This window comes from Anopheles moucheti, chromosome 3, assembly GCF_943734755.1.
Source record: "Anopheles moucheti chromosome 3, idAnoMoucSN_F20_07, whole genome shotgun sequence".
Classification (NCBI taxonomy): domain Eukaryota; kingdom Metazoa; phylum Arthropoda; class Insecta; order Diptera; family Culicidae; genus Anopheles; species Anopheles moucheti.
The window spans coordinates 30,537,217-30,560,707 of NC_069141.1; the positions used below are offsets into that span (position 1 = coordinate 30,537,217).

Consider the following 23,491-nt stretch of genomic DNA (forward strand, 5'->3'; position numbering starts at 1 on the left):
ACTGGGGGGATTTTTTTCCAGTACTCCTCCTCCAATCCTGTGCCCGTTTGACCGAAATGCAATTATTCCCGCAGGGGTATGTTGGCAGTGTGGAAAGGATTAGCAACGACCGGAAAATGTTGTTCGGTGTATGTTTGAGAGCCACACGACGACAACTCTCACGATTGGCTATTATCATAATTGAGTGGAATTATCAGGCAAACGACAGCAGCTGCTACTATGCGAATCGGATATTCGAAACTAGACAGAGCACTGTTTGGAAAATGTTGTTTTGAAGAACGCAGTTGAATTTCAACGCCAAAAGGGCAGGTGGTGACGGATTCTAATTCCACCCTAAAGGACGCTCGTTCTCAAGGGCGACAGTGGGGTGAACAAGACACCCCGAAACGGTTGTTTCATGTTTCAGATTTATCTTTTCGTGTGCTTTACTGTTACTGCTTTCCCCCAAACGACAGCAACACCTTCGTTGCCGTGTTCGACCATGCAAAAAATGTCATCGAACCAGCAAAATGCGGGATAAACACTCGTGACGTGCTGTGGTGACTTTGTTGCGGATTAGAAACTTTTACATTCACGTTCACAGGGGGCGAAAGGTTACCTCGAGGTCTATTGTATGTGGACAGCAAGTTTTGTTTTTATTCTATGCAAAAGTAGATCAGAATGGACACCGGCCGTACAGCTTCTTGAGTTTGAATTTTTTATTTCGAATTGAATGTGAATGGTGTTCTACCCAAGAAGCTTGTTTTTAAATTTTTGAATCATTCTTAACTCACACCGTTAGTACTAAAGAATAGATCACTTAACATATAAACCGTGTTCCAAAAACGAACTGATAGGTTGAGGGCTGCCTTGTTGAGAAATGAAGCGGAAATACGATAAAGATACCATTATTCACTGCTCTTGCTCTCGTGTCCAGCGATGGGAATGAATTGCGCGTGAATGCAACACAGACCAACACCAAGAAGGGAAGATTAAATGCAACACATAAATTATTTCGTAAACTACACAGCTGGCGATGAAGCTGTACCCAGTGAAATTCGCTTGTCATGTTTCATTTCTCATTCGGGGCTGAATGATGCATTTCAATAGAAGGTTTGTTGTTCTTGCTGTATCGTTTTACTTTTTTCGGTGCTTTTTTTCTCTGGAAAATGATAAATACATTATGGTGAACAGTATTTTAGCTTAAAATTAACTCCATCTAGCTGTGGAAAAGCATGCGCTTCGTTCGCACTTGTGTTGTGTCTTAAAATTTGAAAAATAAAAAAAAACACACTTTACTGGGGAGTTTTTTAAGCGTTACCGTTAGCAACGCGTGTGGGACCGTCTACCGGGAATGATGATTTTCCTGGAACATTTCGACACCTTTCCCGGCATGCCTGCCATTTGCTGGCCCTGTGGAGGCCCCAGTCAGCGATGAAAATGGTACGGACATTAAGCGAAGTTACTGTCGCAAACTAGCGAGGCGTCAAACATGTCGTGGGTTTGACGCAGCGTTTGCCGTAACCTCACCGTTTCCCGGCGGGTCTCGCCCCGGGAGAAATTGGTGTCATTATGTCGCGCTGTTTTTTGTGTGCAGGTTACTGCTGGATCCCATTACGGTAGCGGCTCTCTGTCCTCACCAATAGGAAAGGTAATTATTTTCACATAGTTTTGTGACCCGAACTGTCATCGTTGCTCTTTTTCCGTAGCGCTCCACTTGACCGCCGGAATGGTGATGTCTTTCCGTTTCATCTCTTGGCGTGTGTCACAGTCGAACATCCGTCGCCAGAAACATCCGAAGGTGCCTCCGGTAGTGTTTTTTGTCTTTAACGTTTTTTTATTCGCAGCTCTTGCAAGACAAAACCCCGCTTCATGGCGCATAGAAACCCTGCTACAATGGATGGAATTGATTGAATACGATAAAAGTACTCGCTTTTTGTGGAGGCGCAATGGCACATAACCTTTGTTTACCGCCACATGTCATAACAATTTGCTAAAGTAGGGTACTTAATATCTGTACATCAGAAACATCGCCATTCGACTCGTTAGAGACAATCCTACGCTGAGATCTGAAGTCTATTAGGGTAGACAGCAGTGGGTACGCTGCAGTGGACCCCTTTCACCTATTTGGTCGGTTTGTTTTTGTTTGCTTTCCATGGTTTCACATACTTTCCGCAACTCAATCTATAAAAGTAGTTCAATTGATTGGTCTCGTCTAGTCATGGACTGCTTGTGTCATACACTACGGAAAATGAGAGATAAATTGATGAAAAATGAAAGCTTAGCATGATTATCTCTCAAAAAAACGACGGTGAAATGCTTGGTAGATTGAACCGGTACTGGCATTGAAAAAAAAAAACGATTGTACAAACAGAACAGAAACTAGTCCCCTTGTCAGCAGCACATACTGCAGCCGACAGTGATATATTGCACGCTCGAAGATATCCGGCAGTACATCCTCAAAAACCTTCATTTGAAATGAACGGTTTTTTTTTCTCGTTTCACATGCAAGCATGAAAAAGTTGGAGCCTCCGTCACGGAACACCCGCGGAAAACACGATAGATAACGAGATAATGAGAGGGCATCCGACCTTAAAAACGGGTTATTAATGCTTTCGTGGCTGAAAGGTGAAACGGGGTATATACGCTGATCGTTTCAATCGATCGTTTTTTGGGGATACGAGATTCCCATGAGACGCTAACTGTGGATGCCGCCCATTAACCCTAAAAGCATGGTTGTTACAGGCAGGTCAATAAGAAGCCATTGAAACCCTTTTCAATCGATGCGCTTCGATGCGTAAAGGGCGATGAAGTTTGGTCATTTGAGCAGGGCGCAACAGGAAGACGTGCGATAATGCTTTCCTATTTGAGTGTAGCACGAGTGTTCCTGCACGATTCCCGGGAATGACAGCTGGGTGTGAAAAGCTCATCAAATTTGTCACCCAATCTTCGCCAGCATTTCAACTACATTAGCATAAACATATTAGCTCACGACTGTAGTCCCGAGTGCATTCGCCTTCCGCACGTTAATGTTCGTGTTTTATAGCCCCACTCTAAGAATTAGTGCTTCAACGCTGTCCCACGGACGCAACACAATGACGCCTAGACATAGTGATGCGTAGTCTCCCTGTCCTGCTGGTCTAACATAGCTCATCTACCACTAGCTGTCAGTGCGAGTGTCAGTGTCACATTTCGGGTACGTCCAGCCGAAGGCCCTGTGTGACATTATATTGCTTTTTTTTTTCTATTGCCACCAGCTTCCACCAACTGACGGCGTTGAGTGTCAGACGACGTGAGAAACGCAATGCGTGTAGCCTACCTAGCAGGCGTTGCTAGCAGGCGTTGCTTATCGCGACAGCTTGAACAGTGTTGCCAGTCAAGCCAGAACAATTCGCTCGAAGCGATGCCTTGAAGGAAAAATGGTCGCTTCTGTGGAGGCAGTTTTTTCGTTGGTCGGCATTTTTGGGCCTTTCAGTCCATTCGATTCCGGACACATGACAATGTTCGGAATGGCTGAAGGATACGTTATATCGTGCCACACACGTTTCGTTACGTTACGGTTGGGTGCATGCGAATCTCATCATCTGTCACGCGGTTGGGACGGATTCCGGAGGCAACCGGAAGTACCAAAACAGAGGAAGAGTCACCCAATGGCACCCATTTTTTATTGGTAGTTTGCGCATGTTTCCGCAATTCGTTTTCGCCAGCGTTGTCAACTGCAACGCATTGTTTGATTATCCCGGTTGTAAAACGTAACCCTGTAGCATTGGCTTCTTTATCCGTTGTCCTGGTGTTCCACAGATCAACCAATACACTGTTCGGCTTTTGACGAACTGTTTGCCGTACTTTGCACCACCAGCTTCTCCACGACGTAGGCTTCAACGCCGTACGATGATTACGTGCTACAAGCAGCTGTCGAAAAGTCCTGCCACACAGGACCCGACACTCTTTTTATTGAGCCCCGAAATAATGTCAAAGAATTCTGCTATGTTACGGGGAAGTGCATGCACACCGACACAGCTGTGAAGGACACGCCAAAAGTGTCGAATTGTATATAAAAACCGATATTACAACACAAACACACCCGGTAACACTCGGGTTTATTCATGTTCGATTGTTATCCGATCGGTTACGGTTCGAAGAGCTTTTCCCTTGTCCTGTTTGTAGTTTTGCCTTCTGCCCATATCCGCAACGCAAAATACTGTCCACTCGCATGAGGTCCGATATCGGGTGGTGTGAGTTTGTGACACCTTTTTCGAGTAACACATTTATTGATCCTGTCATTCGTGTAATGAATGGAGAGCACCGATTTTCGTATCATATTTCCTTCTGGTTCGCAATTCCGAGCCACAGCAGGGGAAGACATTGATTCGAGGGGATGGCGTTTTTCCCATTTACGGCGTGTCGTATTTGATCGTCCGTCTGGCTGTGGGGACCACTCGTAACATGCGTAAATCTGACAATGTGTTGTTTGATTTGGAGGCTTGTTTAGATCATGGTACTGTGTAAACGTAGAACCGGAAATCGACGAAGCGTTTAACCATGGTTGATCGGTTTCTGATTACAGTTTATCGACCGGTGATTATTTAGATGACACATTTAGATTACGCGATTGGACCCGTTTCAATTGGTCGTAGATCGAAAGAAAAACCTGGTTCAAATGAAAACATAACCCTAACTCTCTCGGTACGATTTAATTATTGTTAGTTCTTTTATCCATCGTTTCAATTCATAAACAACGATTTCGGTTACGATAAAAATACCACTTTATTTCAAGTTTGCTTACTCCACGAGTAAAACAAACAAAATACCTCCATATGCGAAACAAATTACTTCCCGAAAAGCTCACGCATCCTCACCGACTACCCCGCCCGAAACGCGCCCACGTCCATGGAAGATGAAACCACAGGAAATAAACAAAGGCCACTCGCAAGTGCACAACGCAACACGCTACGCGGCCGTGTTGCGTACGAATTGAAATTTCCGCACGAAAAATCAATTATTCAAAACTACAAAACTGGCCAAATATTTCAATTCCGGATCGGCCCACGCACGCACCCACACACGCCCACCGCTGGGTTGTTTTGTGCGTGTTTGATGCGCAAAACACAACCTCCTGGCAGTGCGGCCAGTCTTCCAAGCACGGTACGCCCAAACCGAACCAAACACACTTCAAAAGACCTGCTTGCTGGAGGGGGAGGGGGTGGCCGGATTAAACCGTGGGATCATCATGTGTTCCGAAACCATCGGGAGTGCCAATTGTGTAGGACACATTTTCGGATGATAACAAACGGCATACAGACGGTGGATGCTGAATCTGGACAAGAGTAGAACTGTTGGAGTGTGGGAAAATAGTGCAAATTTTAGCGTAGAACTGTTGCTAGACACGCAATCGAACTACATATCATTCAATGGGAAAGACATTGGCACAAGGGAAATGTATGAACTGATGCTCTTTTATCGCTCAAAAATGCAAACATGGAATTTTACTGATGAGCTATTTGTATGGACGTTTGCGGATTATTGTACGAATGTTCGAATTTCGATATTGCACCTATAGCCGAATAACCGAATATCCCTGTCCTGGTTAGAGATTAATGAACCTTAAGCTGGTTCTAAGACTACATTAGTCATTACTAACAAATAAGTCAATGAATTCCAAAGTCGATCTCTGTCATTTACGTCGTCAATTCATCATTGATTTATTACTGAACGCTTGTAGCTGGTTGCCGCTTGATATTTTGATTATGGGAGAACTCATGAGCTTTGTTAGACTCAACATCAATTCATCAAATTTTGAGTTATGAATAATAGTCTATTAATTGTTATAAGCAACTTCACATTAGGATCAGATTTGCCATATAGTTGCTAAAATATGAGTAACTGTTTTAGAAGGTTTAATCCACAACTTTAGCTTCATTAGACTGAGATATGAAACTATGGAACGACTCTCTTAGGAAGAAATATACGTTCCTTCATAAAGTGGAATCAGATAAAAATATTATAAGAAACGATGTCTACCGGAACCATAAATACCGCTTCCAAAAATAAATCTTAGATCTTAGCAAGAAACTCCCAGTCGAATAAGTGTGTACGACAAATGCATTTCCGTTCTCGTCGCCATATTGCATCAGCATCCTCGGCAGGAGGTCTATGAACCGATTAATTTCTGCAAGACATCACAAAAGTCCCCCCGAAAGAAACTTGTCCACCTCCACACGGCGTTCGACGTGTTGGTGGTCAAGTTCAAATCCTTGCCGATATTCTTCTTCGCCATCTACCAGCTTCCAGTCCGGTCCTCTGGAACCGCATTATTAACGCACCTTCCACCTAATCTCAGGACCATATTCAATTCTTTCAGTTCCATCATTCGCCGCTAATGATTATGTCATTAAGCGCGACGCTTTTTCAGTGGGAGCGGAGTGCGTACTTCTGACCGACCAGCGCCGAATACTCCCACAATTATCCCAAAAAAAAACGATCCCGGTGCAATGATTCCTTCTAAAGGCCAAGGCAAACCCAAGTTGAATTGAATTATTCTCGCATGGTTTCCCTCTGTGTGTTTGTCGTTTTGAATCTGTGCTTGTGATTCATCCTTCCATTAGAAATTCGAGACCATCTTCTCGTGGGCAAGAACAGGGAATTAAATTTCATTCAGAGCTAATGCCGATTTGCTTCGTGCTGAAGGAAATGCAAATTCCTTCCTTCATTCAGCGTTTTGTCTTTTGTGTTTGCTCAATGGAGCGTAACCGTCCAGACAGATGCACAAGAATGGAAAAACAACATTGCTCGGTTGGAGCAAGTGATTTCAAAACTGCTCAGTATATCAAATAACGTTTCAGTTTTGTTTATTTTGGATCAATGGCATGAAATACTAGTACAATGTTTTCTGACTTTACTCCATTAAAAGTAAATTGATCTGATATGCTATGAAACCGAAAGGGTGTTTGTCTGCTTTCGAACACGAATGAAAATATTCCATTAAACTCGCCGTGTACATTTTCCTAATGAATTTCACCTGAATGGTAGATAACATCGTGTCCGGTAATAAATAGTCAAATATTATCCCTTCATTGATGTGCTATCTGCACCAAATATTGTCACTTTAGGCTAATTACAACTGATGGTGTGGTGATAAATTATGAACGCTCCCCAAAACTCCAATTTCCTATCGAGCTGCCGAGTAAATCAAAGCAAAATTTCACGAAGCTTATCGTCACAGGACAATTTGATCCATCATTCTATCATCAATCACTTTGGCACGTTTGATCCTAGGTTCCGGAGTGCATCCATTCGGCCAGTCATCGTCGGAAGCGGAAATGAGTGAACACGATATACTCGCTCCTACCTAGAGGAGATAGAAACACGCAATGGGTGCTTCAAATTCATGCCAAAGCGCTTGGACATATCGTTTAATAAACATGCACAACGGGTAACACAGCAAGCCACTGCAAACTGTCCGCTCTCTTCTACTGTCCACCATCATTCAAGTGTCATTAATTATCCTTCACAACTCAACAGAAAGCGGATGCGGCATAAAACCGAGCATACAGGAAGGATACTTTTCTGCCAATTCAGCATAATTAATCGCCCTTCAGCGTTCGCTTCTGTCGCAGGCAAGGATCAAGGGTGGGTGCATGTGCGTCATTTTTTATCGTTTTGAAGCTTGAAAACATTTTTTTCCCTGCTCTAAAATCCTTTGATCGGTTTTTTGTACAAACGCACACAGCAACCAACCAAATCGGGGAAAAAATAATGAAAAAAAAAAACTCAGAAGATCAGCGTAGAAAGCAAAACAACGGAGCTGCTAAAGTGAGCCAATAAATTTGCAAACGATCAAAATTGAACAAATAAGCATTGCCGAGCGCTTCTGTGCTCAGATGCAGCTGCATCATCATCATCCTCATATTCCGCGGTATGCGTTTGCGTTCACAATGTTTAATGCAGACGTTCTCGAAGGGCATGACGTGCGTGCGTGTATGTGTGAGAGAGCAGGTCGCAAAAGTTCGCTCAATGTTTCGCGCCAGACAACAAAAAGCAATGGCGAGAGGTTACACTTTTTTTCTACTTGACAAAACCCCGTACCGAAAGACCGACCACGTTTAGCGTCGTCGAAAAAAAAATCACACACACGAAAAGGAAAATTGGATGTTGCTTTTCTGTTCGGTTTTGTTGTTCCTTGTACCTTTTAGTACCGTTTTTTCCTCGCCAACGTCCTTCTAATGAAAACGACAAAACCAAACCTATCCTCATCCTCCACACTGCTCGAGCACGCGTATCGAACGTGCGCCTGCAACAAACAACCGGTACGTTCCGGAGCAATAAATTTCCGGATAAATCATGTGAAAATATGAAAATGAATCATTCTACCCTCTGTGCTAGGTGTCTGCAATCTGAAAATTCGAGCGTTAGCGATATTAAACAGACCTAGAGTAGGAAGAGTAGGAGACAGGGCACACAGAGATTATTTATCCTTTTAAAAAAGGTCCAGATTTTATCATCTTTACCACAAATAATATAAAAACATCCCACATTGCAATGGCACAAGATATGGAGAAATATCAATGAAAATAAGCTCAGTTCTAGCGAAAGAAGTATTCTGTATAAGTTAGTTAATGAAAGAATGTACAATCAGGAATTAAAATTTAAATATAAAATGGTACAGCATCCTAACTGCGAAAATTGCAAATGCGTGGAAAGTATTGAACACAAACTAAAGGATTGTAAAATAAGAAACAAAACTTGGAACTATTTTGGCCAAATCATTAAAGATCACGAAATTAAAATGCATACATTTAGCCAGCTAATGAAACCGAAGCTAAAACTGATGAGTACAAAAAAAAACAAATTACAATATTGTCAATTTTTAGCAAATACGACCAGTGTGTATTCAATAATGAATTAAATCAGAACGTTTCAAAAGATGAGCTTAAACAGCTGATAGGGTAACAAGGGAATAAGGTAACAAACTTTGAAGTATAGTTTTATAAAAATAAAATCATCCAACTGTAATGTTGCAATGCGAAAAAGAATGTTATAATAAATACTAAAGGGAATTAAAAAAGATAATTATCATTATTTACGTAATGCAATTAATTCTCATCACAAAATCGTGGCCTAACTGGATAAATGGCCAGTATACTCAACAAGAGTTCAAATCTCACCGATGTTGAATGGCAGAAGAAGTTCTGTTTCTACCACTCCTTCTCTATCTACATGCTAACACAACCTCCTCCACACAAAACAGAAGCAGTCTTGCAACTAAAAAGAACGCCAAAACAACACGCGGGGAGATTAAGGCAATTATTTATCACCAAAACTCCCACCGGAAACCGGTCGATCACGATCGCCGGGGGAACATGCATGAAGAGAAGCACGCGTGTGGAGAATTCTTCGCGCAGAGGTTGAGTTCTCGAGGTTGGAGTCAGCATGGCGTGTAGGACGAAGACGATCAATGATGTAGGCGTTGCTGTATGTGCTCTGCGGGCATGTTCTATTTTGCGTGGAGACGATGTCTCAGCGTATGGAACATTGATCGTCCGGCATTCCGTTTTTGTCCTAACCTCCCAAGCCGGAAAGTGACCGAAAACCTTTTCTGCAATTTTTCTTCGTTTGTTTTGGTTGTGCGTTTCGATGCGCTTAGCGTCGCGCTGCCTAAGAAACCAAATAGAGAACACAATGAAGTATATGTCACCATGGCGGCAATGTAGCGATGCGGTCGTTTTTCACACTAACGACGACAACGCAACTATTGCCAGTGGTGAGTGCGAATTCAATTAGAACGATATCCACCAACGGAAACACGTTCCCTCTGCCTAGTCCCTTCCATAAAATCCGGTGCTAGTGCTCATAGGGTTATTCTTGTGCGTTACTTCCTTTCGCTCACTGAGTACGTGTCTGCACATTCTAAACTGCATGTGCGAACGTGCGACAACAGTTGCAGCGTGATTTTTGATTTCAATTAAAATTGAAACATTACACGTTACTCAGCCACCAACAGGAAAGAGTTACAAACTACCTAATAGACGGCGTTAATTGCAATCTCTTGACTTGATGCAAAAATTACTCTCCAACCCAATTTATGCGTACCACGAGCCGGATATTCGAGTACCAAAGATGTCTGATGTCTGACGGGTTTGTGATACGACGCTCGAACGAAAATTAACCCGGCCGTGTAACTATAATTAGTGATATCCTCATCAGCCTACTGTACGGTGAGTTGAACTCTCGCATCGTGTGGCCATTTGAACTCGCGATTCTTTTTTTCTCTCTCTAAAGCCATATTTTTCTTTCCTAATAGTCTACCGCGAAGTTTTACCGCGATAATGTAATATGTAAGCGCAACAAAAAAATGCCCCTGGTCTTGTTCGTCTTGCGAGGTCTGCGCGCGTTTGCCCACATGTGTTCCTGCGCGTTGCGGTTTTGCTCAATATGTCGAAAAGAGAGCACGAAATATAAAAATGTGTGTAGGTTGGGCGGTGAATAATTTGCTGTTGTTCCACGTCGGCTACACGATCTTTACTAAATTAATTTCATTCATTAATTTCATTAAACCTTCCGCACTGGGAAAGTCTTGTGTCTTTGTGACAACAGCGGAAAGAGCTTTGGGACTGGAATTGGCGAATGGAAGAAATTGCCATACCGTTTAAATTCCAAGAATCAGTTGCCCGGCTACTGCTTTACGTCTACAATGCAGGGAAATTTAACAAACGGCCACGCATTTTAGACGCACAGAGACGAAGCGCTAAAGATCACTCACTTCCGGTCGATTTTTAGTCGTCCAAGTTGCCGTCAAAGAGTGTTCCGAAAACTGGAGAACTAATTGAATGTGCTCCAGGAATGGTGGAATAGGCAGCAATTTTAGATTCGTTCTTCTGATATGGCTTATGGAGTTGAAACCGAACGCTGGCCGCCTGCTTCTAATTACGCTTATTATGTACGAAGACGATCATAGGGGTTAGCACAAGAAGAAATCCAATGATTCGCCAATTAACCTCGTTTTGAACTTCCTTATTTTCCCTGACATATGGTTTAAATATTTCATCCCGTCAATCACGCATGCAATTCAATTCTAATAAAATCTTATTGCATTCCATTAGCGATATACATCAAACGTCAATCGGAAAATCATAATTTCTCTCCAAAGATTTCGCTCGCCCCGCATGGTCACTTTCACTCATCCCTTCCCAACAGGCTTGCCAAATTGTACCTCTCATCCATCATCCAACACCTTACTGATCCGGTTCACTCATCACGGGCAGATGGATGATGCAGTTACACTTCTTTCCCTAAGGCGAGCAAAAAACGACGAACTTTCACTGATACAACGCGGGCGCGATTCTTTTCCCTTTCGTCGAACCCATCAGAAATCAACTCATCCATCGTCGTCTGTCTGCCACCGGCGCACGTCAAACGCACGGGTGTAGAACAGGTCGAACATGACCACCACCCCGTATCTCCGATTGCCGGATGCTACGTTAATGTGCATCCTCCACGGGTAAAGCAGGTATGCATCATCTCGTCTGGACGTCCAGGTGATGGTGTGCGCCGGTGTTTGGTCGTAAATCGTGTTCCATTCCACTGCACAGTCATCATCGTGCAAGCCGGCCATCATTAATCTCCGTGGACGTGGAGGACGAAACAAAACCGAAGGCGAAAGTGAAACGATCACCTGCGTACAGAGCCCGCAAAACATGCATCACGCGGACCCGCGCGAATTTGGCAAGGCCACATGATCTACAGCGAGAAAAAGGATACATTATAAAGAATGCATCGATAATGCCATATGCCTACCGAATGCGCCCATGCATGAATGGGTAGTCACACCATAAAGACATTCGTTGCCCATTTCAAGATGGCTCACCTCCGGGCGCGATCGCGCTGATCATCGGATGCGGATGGGGAGATGTACCATTACACCGCTGACGACAGTTGCATACCTAAGGCTACCCAGTCACAGAGAGATTACCTTCAAGTTGCACACGGTCGTATGCAAAAAATGGAAACCTGCACACCCTGGAGGAGCTGACACGCTGCATAATGCGCGATGAGAAGGTGAACATGGAGAAAAACAAAAACCTGCCTCTAAGGTATCTTTTTCTTCGGTACCACCAGATGTTTGCGAGGAATCACTTACCTATGGAGAGAAAAAAGAGAGAGAGATGGAAGAAAAGAAAAACGACAAACAAACTGTTATTATTATGATAAATAGGCAAATAAATGGTTTGTTGCAATGGGGAGGGGAGGAGGTGGTAGAAAAACGTAATGCAATTCCATAAATGCAGCCATTCCCCCGTGCAGGCAGGCGTTGCGCATGGGGACATTCTTTCCCTCCAGCCAAGTGCAACGAATTTTTAAGTGAAAGTTACCAGGGATACGGGCGAGAGGGAATTGATTTCCATGTTCAAACCTTTCGGGAGAAAGCGGAAAAATGTGCACCCCAACCCTTGTGTTCCCCGTGGAAATAGGTGGGACGCTGGACAAAAATTACACACCGGTGTCAAAACCTTTTCCATGTCAATATTTATGGCCCGGTTTGGGTACGTGTGTGTGTGATGGTGGAGATCATCGCTGCTGTCCAGATCAGTTTTCCATCCCGTGTGGGTAGCTCTACACCCATGGGGCGGGTTTTCACTCTTTTGCCTTTTTGCCCAACGTCCCATTCTCCCTGGTCTCTTCTGGTTAGTCTGTTGTCGCAGCCATCAATCACCTGAACGCGGTTAAAGCGGCATAAATAATCTCGTATCATATGTGCATTTCTAATACCGGCGGCTGCCGACAGAGCGACAGGGCCCTAGCGCATTCTAGTACGCCTCTCATTCACATATTTACCCGGATCCAATTTCTCACACCAGCATCCCCATCCATTCGATGCGGCTGTCAGGTAGGGGGACAAAAAGAATCTAAACCCCGCTTTTGATCGCTTGATTTATGCCTGCGCTGCCGCGACAAACCCACCAGATAAGCCTTAAATCTACAATTTTGTATTAATTCCACACGATCATACATGTCACTTTTTGCGCATGGTCGCATCAACAGAAAAAAAGAGAAACCTTGCACTTTTCCCTAAAAGGCCTCACCATCCATCTAAGGGGGTTTTTTGGTTCAAAGGGATCCACACAATGTTTCAATCTAATGAAAACGGTGCGTTGTACGATGCGTCTGTCATCGATATCGAACTGATTTTCATCGATTTCTTTCATCGCCTTCTGGTTGAGTTTTACTGTGAAACATACACAACATAGCGGCAATTCGCTTAACACATGCAAAAAAAAGCGTGTTTCAACGTGTTTCGCTGCTACTCGTTACCCAGTACGATACGGCACCACTGGGTACTGTTTTGTCATAAATCATTTCTGGTTCTCCGGGTTCGCTAGTTAACCATTCCACCATTACACGGTCTCGCGACACACAGGCAGCTCTCGGTCTACGCGAGTGTACGGGACACAATTTTAATTGAATCAGCATCCTTCAAACACCAAACCACCAGTCGAGCAGTCGACTCCACCGTACCACGTCGATCTTGAGAGATCTTTTAACTTTCCTCTTCGGCTACGGCTCCATTCCAGCATTATCCACGATCCAATTAGATCGTTTAGTCGATCCGAAGATAATTCAATCGGGAGATTATCATAATTATCGTCTATTATCGTTTTCCAGATTGCAACGATCACCACTAACGATCTTTATGACAGTTTTGATCATCGCATGCGGCAGAGGGATTAGCGAATGGAACGCAACGGGAAAATGGGAATACTTTGCTGACTTTTCTGCGGGAACTACGAAGAACTGCTTAGCTTGACTCAAAACAAAAAGCAAGCATACGTCTTCTTCCCCGCCAAGACTCATGGGACAACAATCACCGTTGTTGTTACGTCGTCGTTATCGATCTTGTCGCCAGTACGTCGTCGTCGGTTCGCTATTTTTTTCATCTTCTTTTATTCTGAGCCATAAAGCTTCTCAGACATTTGACTGCACTTACTTCCAGCGTTTCTGTGTGTTTTAACCGATCAGCACAAGCCGCTTGACCTAAGCGAAGTCGCCGTTCTCGTCAAGGTTTTGACAAGACGCCATATTTATGGATGTCACGGAGTTGAAGTTGAAGGAAATGCTACAGTTGGACGGGACGATTTAGTGAGTGGATATTGAGTTTGCGAGTGAAACGGAGAATCGTAAATCACCTGTCTACGGTTTGAGATGCGTTGGAGATTGAATGCTACGCTTCACAACACTTCCCAATGCGATTCCACCCACAGTGACAGCTACCGGTCTTAGACAAAGACACTTGAACCAACTTGGAAGGAAATGGACATTTAAACTTAGCTTTCGTTCTATGAGGATCGAGGTTCTGGAGACACTGCCCGTTGTGTGTGATGTGGACGGAGTGATGATCACTTCAACCCCGTCACGTAAGTTGGCGGTGCACGACGGTTGGGAGTTCTTGTGTGTGCAATTGAAGCATTCCTGCGACACTCATCGGTTGAACCACTTTTACCACCGGTCGCAACATCCTTCACGCTCTGATTATGCGTTGGAATCCAGCTCCACAAAGCGAACCGTCACCGTGGACAACAAAGCGAACCTGATTCCTTCCTGGCCGAGAGTGTCTGATGAGTACCGTAGAAGCCAGGCGTTCAACATTCTTCCGAACCGAAACTCGAGAAGCTATATGACAAGCGGTACATTGCCGATGGGCAACTCCAGACTCACCAGCGCAGCACATTGCAGTGAAACATGCTCGGTGGGACGGTAGTAACATCACCTGGTTCTGGGTATCCAGGTACTTATCACAAGAGCGAAAGCCACACAAGGGACGGGCAAAACACATCCCGTGGAAGCAGCGGTGGTCGCAACAGCTATCGCCATAATTGTCAGGTTGATGCTGTTGCTGTTTGCTGCTCAATTCCAGAAGCCCTCACCGCGGCTCGGCATTTATCGTCAATTAGTGATTGCTGTTTTTATCACCATCATTAAAGTGAAGAGAAAAAAAAACACGAAAAGATCCCGCAGTGCGTCGTCACCGGTTTGAGGAATTGTTATGCGCCTCAACTTTGAGACGCAACTTCAAACGGCTATGGACCAAAACCACAGTTCTCATCGCTAATCGTACAAAACTCTAATGACACAAATTATTCCTGTTTTAATTAAGCTGAAAATTAATCGCCTCAAAGTGACCGTGTCCTTTCACCTGTCCCTGCTTTGGGGCCGCCCATGGCATTCAAAGGTTTTGTGGAGGGTTGCTCGTTTGAATTTTTGGCTGTAAAACGTGGCAAACAACAACTCACCTTATCGGGTGGTTTCGAGTTTCGAACAAAAAAACAAAAACAGCACAAAGATATTTATCACCGAACGACTACTTGATCATTGTAATTTGACCAATAAGCATCTCTTCAGCGCTATTGCAGCACCTTCAAATCGATTCCTATCTTATGGATCTCTCCTCGAAGTGAAGATTCAGTTCACGATTTGTTATTAAGCACAATTATTCAAAACCGCCTCATAATCTTCGTCCGCTTTCTCAGTGCCCCTATCGATAACTGCTCATTTAAAGAAGTTTTCTACAATGGCTGGGTATTTCGGAACTGCTGAGCACCGGCAATGGCTCCTATTCGTTCGCGCCAGCTAATGGGCGCGTGATTGTGTTTCGTTGATTGGTATCGATAAATCTCGACGTTGGATTCACGCTCTTGAAACCAGTTTCATACCAATATGTCCACTTTTGGACATCCAGAGGTCGTTCAAGACACTCACTCATTATGTCCACTGCTTTTTTTCCTATTCACGAATTGCTCATTTTGGATCCATTTCGTTGCTGCATTTTTAGTGCATTTGTGATAGTAATCTTCGTCAATTAATTCTCACTTTGTAGAATAATAGTTTTACAAGGTTTTTTTTTTCTTTCGACACATGCAGATGGAGTTTAAATATGACAGTTGGTACAACATAAATTACCTGAAGTAGGCAACTGGTGTAGTGTTACGAAAATGTCATTTTAATTTACTAAAGTAGTGTAAAAGTTATATTAAATAGTATTTTTAAGAAATCCTCATTTAATTTACATCCATCCAAGCTATTATAATTCGCACACGAGATGTGTTAAAAGATTACCTTTCATCACATCTTGGATAAACGGAATTTCCTCCCAGCTCAAAATTACACACAAGTGTCCAAGTTGCCAGACACGATGTAATTATAAATATTGATCCATCCATCTGGTTCTTCCCATTACGTGCGCTACAGTAGACCGTGAGTCAAATGAAAGGATTTATGAGGACCATGACAGATCACACCTGCAACTGGAACTGGAAAATCGGACCATCGGAAGAAGAGTCGCGGAAAGGGTGCTTCGGACGCGACCAGAAACATTTACGAGCCACATACTGATGAGTGATGCTGCGGCAAAGGTACAACAAGATGATGTCCCATCGCCATCATGCGTTACGGTTTTGCACAAACACTGCCCTCGGGATGTTTTATCTGTGGACGGATGGTGAAATTTTGCAAGAACCATTTCCAATTAAACTTCCGAAACTGTCCAGTACGACAGTGCGCTGAACCGCAAACCAAAGTCATTCCAGCAAAAGGGGTACGGTGGCCTTGGGCATTTGCTGCGTATGTTTTGCGTCACGTAACCGATTGAAATGCACGGCAGGTTTTATGGTTATGTGTGAAAATTCAATTAAAAATTTTCCCCTGAACGAAGGGGAATCCGTGTGTGGAACCACGGGCCGTTTCGCATCCTCGTATCGATCCGAGAAGCACAGGTCGATTTTGATGGGCAAATTAAAACACGTTCCCAGATGGTGGATTGGAGAGCAATTAAAATCATTTTAAAATGTTGCCTGCAGTACGTGCGACGTGTTTCGTTGTTGCGGAAAATATTGCTCTGCAGTTTCGGACGGTGGTTTATTGGGATTCTTCGTAACAACGACGAAGCAAGTTCTGGGTGCGGATAAGTCTAGATAAGGAAAGGTCTGAGATGAAAATGTAAGCTGATGTTAAGCTCATTGCTAGATGTTTCCTTAACAATGATGTTTGTTCATTATGGTTTCCAGGTTTGAAGAACCTTAATGGTGGACTGACGGCTCAAAACCCCTAGGCAAAGATTAAAGCTATAAGACCACCTTGTTTACAACTGAGAGTTCTAGTTCCAACGTACCGTCTTATCCACTTATTGACCTCTTCTAGTTGCCGGGGAAATACATTTCCTCAAAACCGCTTAAATAATGTCGTCTTTGGAGCAACGTCCCCCACTTCACGACATCCTGTTTCCCACTCTCTATCAGTACCATCGATGTCTATCGCATACGACATAATCCTCCACTCAACCTTCCACCAGGCTTTTCCAGCCAACTGAGGAGTGCTCACACATTAATCCTTCCTGCTTCACGGTGGCTTCTACAGACTTCATAGTCGAACTCCATGAAGCACTTCACGGTTTCATTTAATGCTCGCTCGCATCGAAACATGCACCACAGACGGAGCACTCGTCATTTTACATGCACTCGAGAACACCTGAGTGAAGTACACCGCTTTCGGTCGTTTTTTTATAAGAACCCCGTGTTCCGCCGTGTTCGCTTCGTTCGGCAAAACCCCGTTAATGGATTTAACCTTTTTACCGCGACCCGCACATAATAACCCTATTTTCCACCAATTTTACCGTCCATCTATTCCACTTTTAGCGATGAAGGTGTTCGTCCTTCGTGCGATAGAGGCTTCCTTCTTTGCTTGCAAATACCATAGCCAACTACAGGGAACATCACCGTAAGATGACGACGATTATGATGATGAAATCGCTGATGTAGGTGGCCATATGCAATGTAAACCTCGTAAATTCTTACCCCGTTGGTGGAATCAATCAAATTGCATACTGTAATGAGCGGCAATTTGCTCGCCCATGTGAACCCATCCCATCAACTGCAATCAATTAGGGTTTTGGGATGGAAGGTTGCAACAGGTATTGGTGGCTTGCATGATGCTACGGGACGCTTTTGCTGTGTGGTGAACGTGAGTATGCAATATTTTAACATCTCCCCATCTTGTATCAATATTGCAAAATATGCAACGGAGCAGTTAACCTTCGATCGACTAACTCGCGGTTAAAAGCACCCGAACGGCATTTGATCGCATCGATCATAAGAACTCATTCGCCTACCAACTGTCTTTATGGGAAGTCCCTGACAAGCATTTATGATACACACAATTACTAGACCACCATTTTCGAGTCCCTTCAATCGTAACACCGACAATGGGAGTTTTTTTTTATTTTGCAGAACTGATTGAACAATAATGTCTTTCTGCGTCGTTAACAATTGTCCCAAGAGCAGTGATAGTATGGCGAAACCAATGCCAAATTGCAAACCCGGTGCAATTCACAATACGACACATTAAAAAAGTCATTTTCATGTGATCGCACTCGATACACGGCCGTTATGGTGGAATGTGTGCATTCAAAATGCGCATTTGAATATTTATATGACGGGGCGGGCAGAGTTCCAATTCCAAGCCCCCGTCCAAGACACCGTACCCTGCGGAGATCTTAAAGACACACGCATCGTATCTTCAAACGAACCAACACTGGGACCAATAGACGTCGATATGCACCAGCTAATTTATAGGCAATTCGCAGTGAGTTAGCAGCATTATGAATGCAATATGAAAAGGAAGGTCGCCAATGCAATCAACCGTCAGTAAAAGATATTTTTGCCTCTTTTATAGCAGCGTATTACGCTTGCAATTCCACTCAATTGTAGCCTCTTTGTTGTCGGTGCGTTGCCGCAGCCAAAAAGGAAAGGTAAAACACCTTCCATTCGGAGACATTAGCATTCAAGACACGCTTTAGTAGATAAACTGCGCCCCAGTGGTGCGAACTGTCGAAGACATCAGGCATCGGATGGGAGCATCGGACTGGTAGGTCGCGAACCGAATCGATTAGCAAAAAGATCATGGTGGAGATGCCGATCGTCGTCTCACAAACGTACCGGTCAGATACGGTCAATCTTCATCGAAATGGATGTAATGATGTGTAATGTGGCAATGAAGAGAAGTCTCGCCATCACAACCGCGACACAAAATGAACTGATAAGTGGAAATGTCCTGAAATGGACGGTTGGGCAAGATTTGCCTTTTGCATAATGTCATCGGTTTAAGGCCATATATATCTGGTGGTAGTGTGTGGTATCGTGGAATGTTTAGCGCGGTGGTTTTGGAAGCATACTCACTGTCTCTCCATGTTCGTCCCATTCCCAAGGTGTGAGTAGCGGCTAAGATTTATGTGCTAAACGGCCAACACACGGCATATCATCAAGTGAATGTTGAGAAACTGCTGCTGACGCTCAAATTCAAATCAGAGTTACCCCGAACGACATTCCGACAGCACCACGAGCTAATATCCATTCGATGGCACAGAATGTTTGCAACAAAATATGCAAAATGATCTACCTTGCTGCAGTTGACATTTGAAAACGAGCACGATCGTCGTGAGATACAATGATTAGTGAGACCTGCCTCAAACGGTACTAATACTACGTCGAGGAGTGTTCGACTGGCCCCGTGTAAATACGTCAACTCTGGTGATAGATATCGAGCTGGCAACGGGATTCAGCTTCCCGTTTGGTGGAGGAAACAATAAATCCTTCTTCAATCACCTCTTGCCAGTGGAGGATTGATTAGATCGTGAACTGTTTTGGAGACATCAAGCCAACGCTGCAAAGTCAACGAACTGAACACCCATGGGTTGACTGCTACCGGGATTAAGATTCCCCCACCAGTTCTTCCATCCGTTTGAACAGGGTGGTTCAGTTTCTTCAGCGTTCTGCGGCTGTAGCACACGTACCAGGGAACCTGTTCTTCTCCGCTGACCTGCCAATCAACGGACTCCACAAAACATTCTGCATTCCTAACCACCATTTGATCACGCTACGGTGTGTGTGTCGGTGTGGTTTTATTTTTACACCACCCGAAAACCAGATTAAACGGGACTTTGGCGCACCGTTCTATTTTGGCAACATGCCGAGCATGCTGCGCCGGGAATCCGTTATCAGCCGACAAAAGGAAAATTAAAAACCGAGATGCTTGGGTGATGTGTTACAGTTGAACAAACACACTCACACATGCCGTATGGCTAGAGATAATCACGTGAACCGTGTCTAACGACTCCCGGAGGAACATGATTGTCTGTCGAGAGGGACACTAAATGGACGCTAATCGGATACGGCGTAGAATGCAAGAGAACACATAATTCACTAACTAACACTAATACGGAGGTAAGTACACCATGGGGGAATCAGTCGTAAATAAAATGTCCATGCAGTATACGAATGATGACAACTCCTAACTAAAGGCCCTTATCAATATCCCGGGGAAGAAGAGAAAAATCTACCCACTTCCACCACTCTAGGTCATGGTCATATTTGCAGTTTTATCATATCATTCCCCTTCTTGGTCCGCTTTAACACCTCGTCGAGATTAGCTTATCCGACCGTGATGTGTTATTAAATTATTGACACTTGGGGAATAACACTATGCACGCAGAGCGCACAACTCATCTACCGAATGAAACAAGCCCGCAGGTGTTTGGTTGAATTTCGTTCGCTAGCCCCTGCATCCCCTGCGAAGGAAGGGAAAAAAAATCATTTCAAATTTAATTAAATCTCACTTGTCCCGATCCCACTTGGACCTGGGATGTTTCAGGCACGCCAGTTCAAAGAGGTCTCTTCCGGAGGTTTTTCCTTATTTCAGTCATTGGTTAGACAGGTGTTGTGTTCTACAGTCTCGTTTCGCTTTTTATTCGGTCTCGGATTCCCATTCGGAAGAACACGACCGAATCAATCTAATTTCCGGCTTACCCGCTTCTTCCAGCTTCCACCGACCGATAGAAGAGTTCGAGTTAGGTCACGATATCCGGTTCAATGAATTGTATGCAAATACCGGTGTGCCGAACGTTGGATTGAAATCGGAGCAGGATTCGGATGCAATAAAATTTTGAACCCATTTCAAACGCTTTTCCGATGCAACCTTGGTGCAGATTGTTGTAGAGAAAGACCGAGTCATCACCGGGTGGATTGATTTCCCCCATTTCGTAATCATGCCTCTGCTGCAGTGTCTGGTGGCACAAATCGACTTTCGCTCCAGGTGACTGACGTGTGGTGTGGATTTTGTATACAACAATATTGAACTGCGCACCTTCTTGCTCGGATACCATATTTCAAACACCGAACGGAAAAGGGCCGAGATAAATTAAGTTGTTTGTGCTGTGCTCCACAACAATTCCACCTGATGCGTTGGTCTGATCTAACCAAGCGCACACCAACTATCGTTCCTTCAGGCGCACATCAAACGAGAATTTGAGAGAAAATAATGCGTGTGGCTTTTCAACAAAACCACTAACCATCGTTTTGTGCTCGAATGCTGATTGGTTGCGGCTAGGTATGCATTCTACTCGAAACCCGAAAACAACGAACTAGAGAGAGGAATTGGTGGATTTTTGCGGTCTATGATTATATATGCTACCGTAAGCTGCTTTAGCTAATTCGATCCCGCTGCTTTGAGATGTAAATAATTTGCGGTACTTTCTATCTATCTTGCTTCCCACAACAGAACCTTCTTAAGGCTCTACTTCGGCATACACCAGAGACCAGAAACAGGTCTAGCTTCCGTTTAATGCCGGTCGACAGAATCTTCTAACTTGGTTCGGACATACACGGAAGCACCTCCAATGCTGATGAGCTCCTTAAGTTACACCGATTCTGGAGCCGGTGGTTTGTAACCAATCCGAAATGGTGATTTGAAAGTTAGACGTAAAATAACATCAATCCATTTTTTCCCAAAGCAGCAACCCAAATTTCCATTCTACGCTCATATCATTCCGATCGTATGGTCTAACGATTCGATCAAATCCAGTTTACGTTTCAAATTTCCATCCCGCCCGAAATGCTAGGGCGTCTTCCTTACATGCTTTCAAGCGCAGAAAAAACCTCCAGAGTCTCGTTTTACCTTATCCAATCCAGCCCAGAATCATTTCATACCATATCTCGGAACATTGAAAGTGCTCAATTACCCGGTGTTCGATGCCTCTAGGTTTGGCTTTCTTGGTGGCCTCAACACAAAACAACCTTAACACCCATGAAACCTTTTCGGGCATTGGAGTGTCCATCTTAAAGGTGGGGCTTCTTCCGTGATTTGATGTTTGTTTTATGTGTTTTTCCCCCCTGCACTATTCTTCCCCACTGCCATCGCTTTCTGGTGACCTTTCGAAAAAAAAACTCAACCCAAATAATCAACCTGGGCGGTAACGTAAATGTTTGCTTTAGTTTTTCGATCGGGACAGAATTTTTATTTCCTCAAGACCCCGTCGTACTCGAGGATCTTTGACTTCACAAACTGATTGCTGACTCTTATGAAGAAAGCAACAAAGCATACAACGAGATGGAAAGAGAGCAAAAGGTTAAAAACATCACGAAACTAAACAAATCGTATTGCTGCTCCTCGCATGATCTACGTCAATCGATTTGGGCTATTCCGTCTCGTGGAAAAGGGTAGTTTTGGCAGACTGTGACAATGGCTAGGCTAGATCGGAAAGCTGGGGGTTGGAAAACATTAAAAAAACATCAGAAAAAGTATTCTTTTATGAAGCGGTATCGAGAGTTTTGAGGAATTGGTCACAGAGCTACAGAGCATGTAAAATTCATTCATAACCTAACTTATGTAGTATATTGAGTGTATTATTATTATCTCAAACAGATAAAATAATTCCACGACTGATTTCCCTTTAACATCTCTTTTCGAAGATTTTGGGAACAGACTTAGGCTCCGGCGAGATTCGAACTCACGATCTCCTGTTTACTAGACAGGCGCTTTAACCAACTAAGCCACGGCGCCGTTGAATAACATGCGTGCTCTCATTCAACAAAAACTACACACGCCCGTGGCCCATTCTCGTGCGACAGACAAACAAAACGTTCCTTTCTGAATTTCAACACCAGCACCACTCCCATCGCGTGATCGTGATGCAAGGGACAAAGTGAAAGGAAGCCAAAAATAAGCTCCCCCCTCCCCTCTCGGCTGATGAAATTGCGACCAGCTGTTTATTTATTATGCACAACGATCTGATCGCGATCGTTCAATGGGTTCGTTTCATTAGCCTCACCATATCTTCATTTGTCTACGATTATTAATGAGTGCTTTGTGTAAGGGGCAATATTTTGAATATAATCTCGAGGATTATGTTGATTTATTCCCATACCCAGGCAACACCCACCGCACAAAATCTATAACCTACAATGGCTTGTCAACAGGACCGACCACTCTTCCATGCGATCGATTTCAAATTAATCATCGATCGAAAAGATATTTTATCCCTTTCAATGTGCGGAATGGTATCGTTCCCTGGGAGGAAAGTGAAACGGTCCCTCACGCTTACATCCCAATCGGAATAACTGAAAAGGAGAGAAAAAAAACAGGGAAAATCTCAACCATCCCCGGCAGGCCAATCGGACGGCACACGTATAAGATA

The 23,491-nt window shown here is 43.9% G+C and overlaps 1 protein-coding gene and 1 non-coding gene across 3 annotated transcripts in view; both read right to left on the minus strand.

Annotated features, from left to right (window-relative positions):
* Positions 1-23,491, minus strand: part of LOC128306017 (probable G-protein coupled receptor Mth-like 1) — a 142,382-nt gene that overhangs the window by 42,493 nt on the left and 76,398 nt on the right. The gene's annotated exons all lie outside the window — the stretch shown is intronic.
* Positions 22,784-22,857, minus strand: Trnat-agu (transfer RNA threonine (anticodon AGU)). The gene has a single exon. It is a non-coding gene; the product is annotated as a tRNA-Thr (tRNA).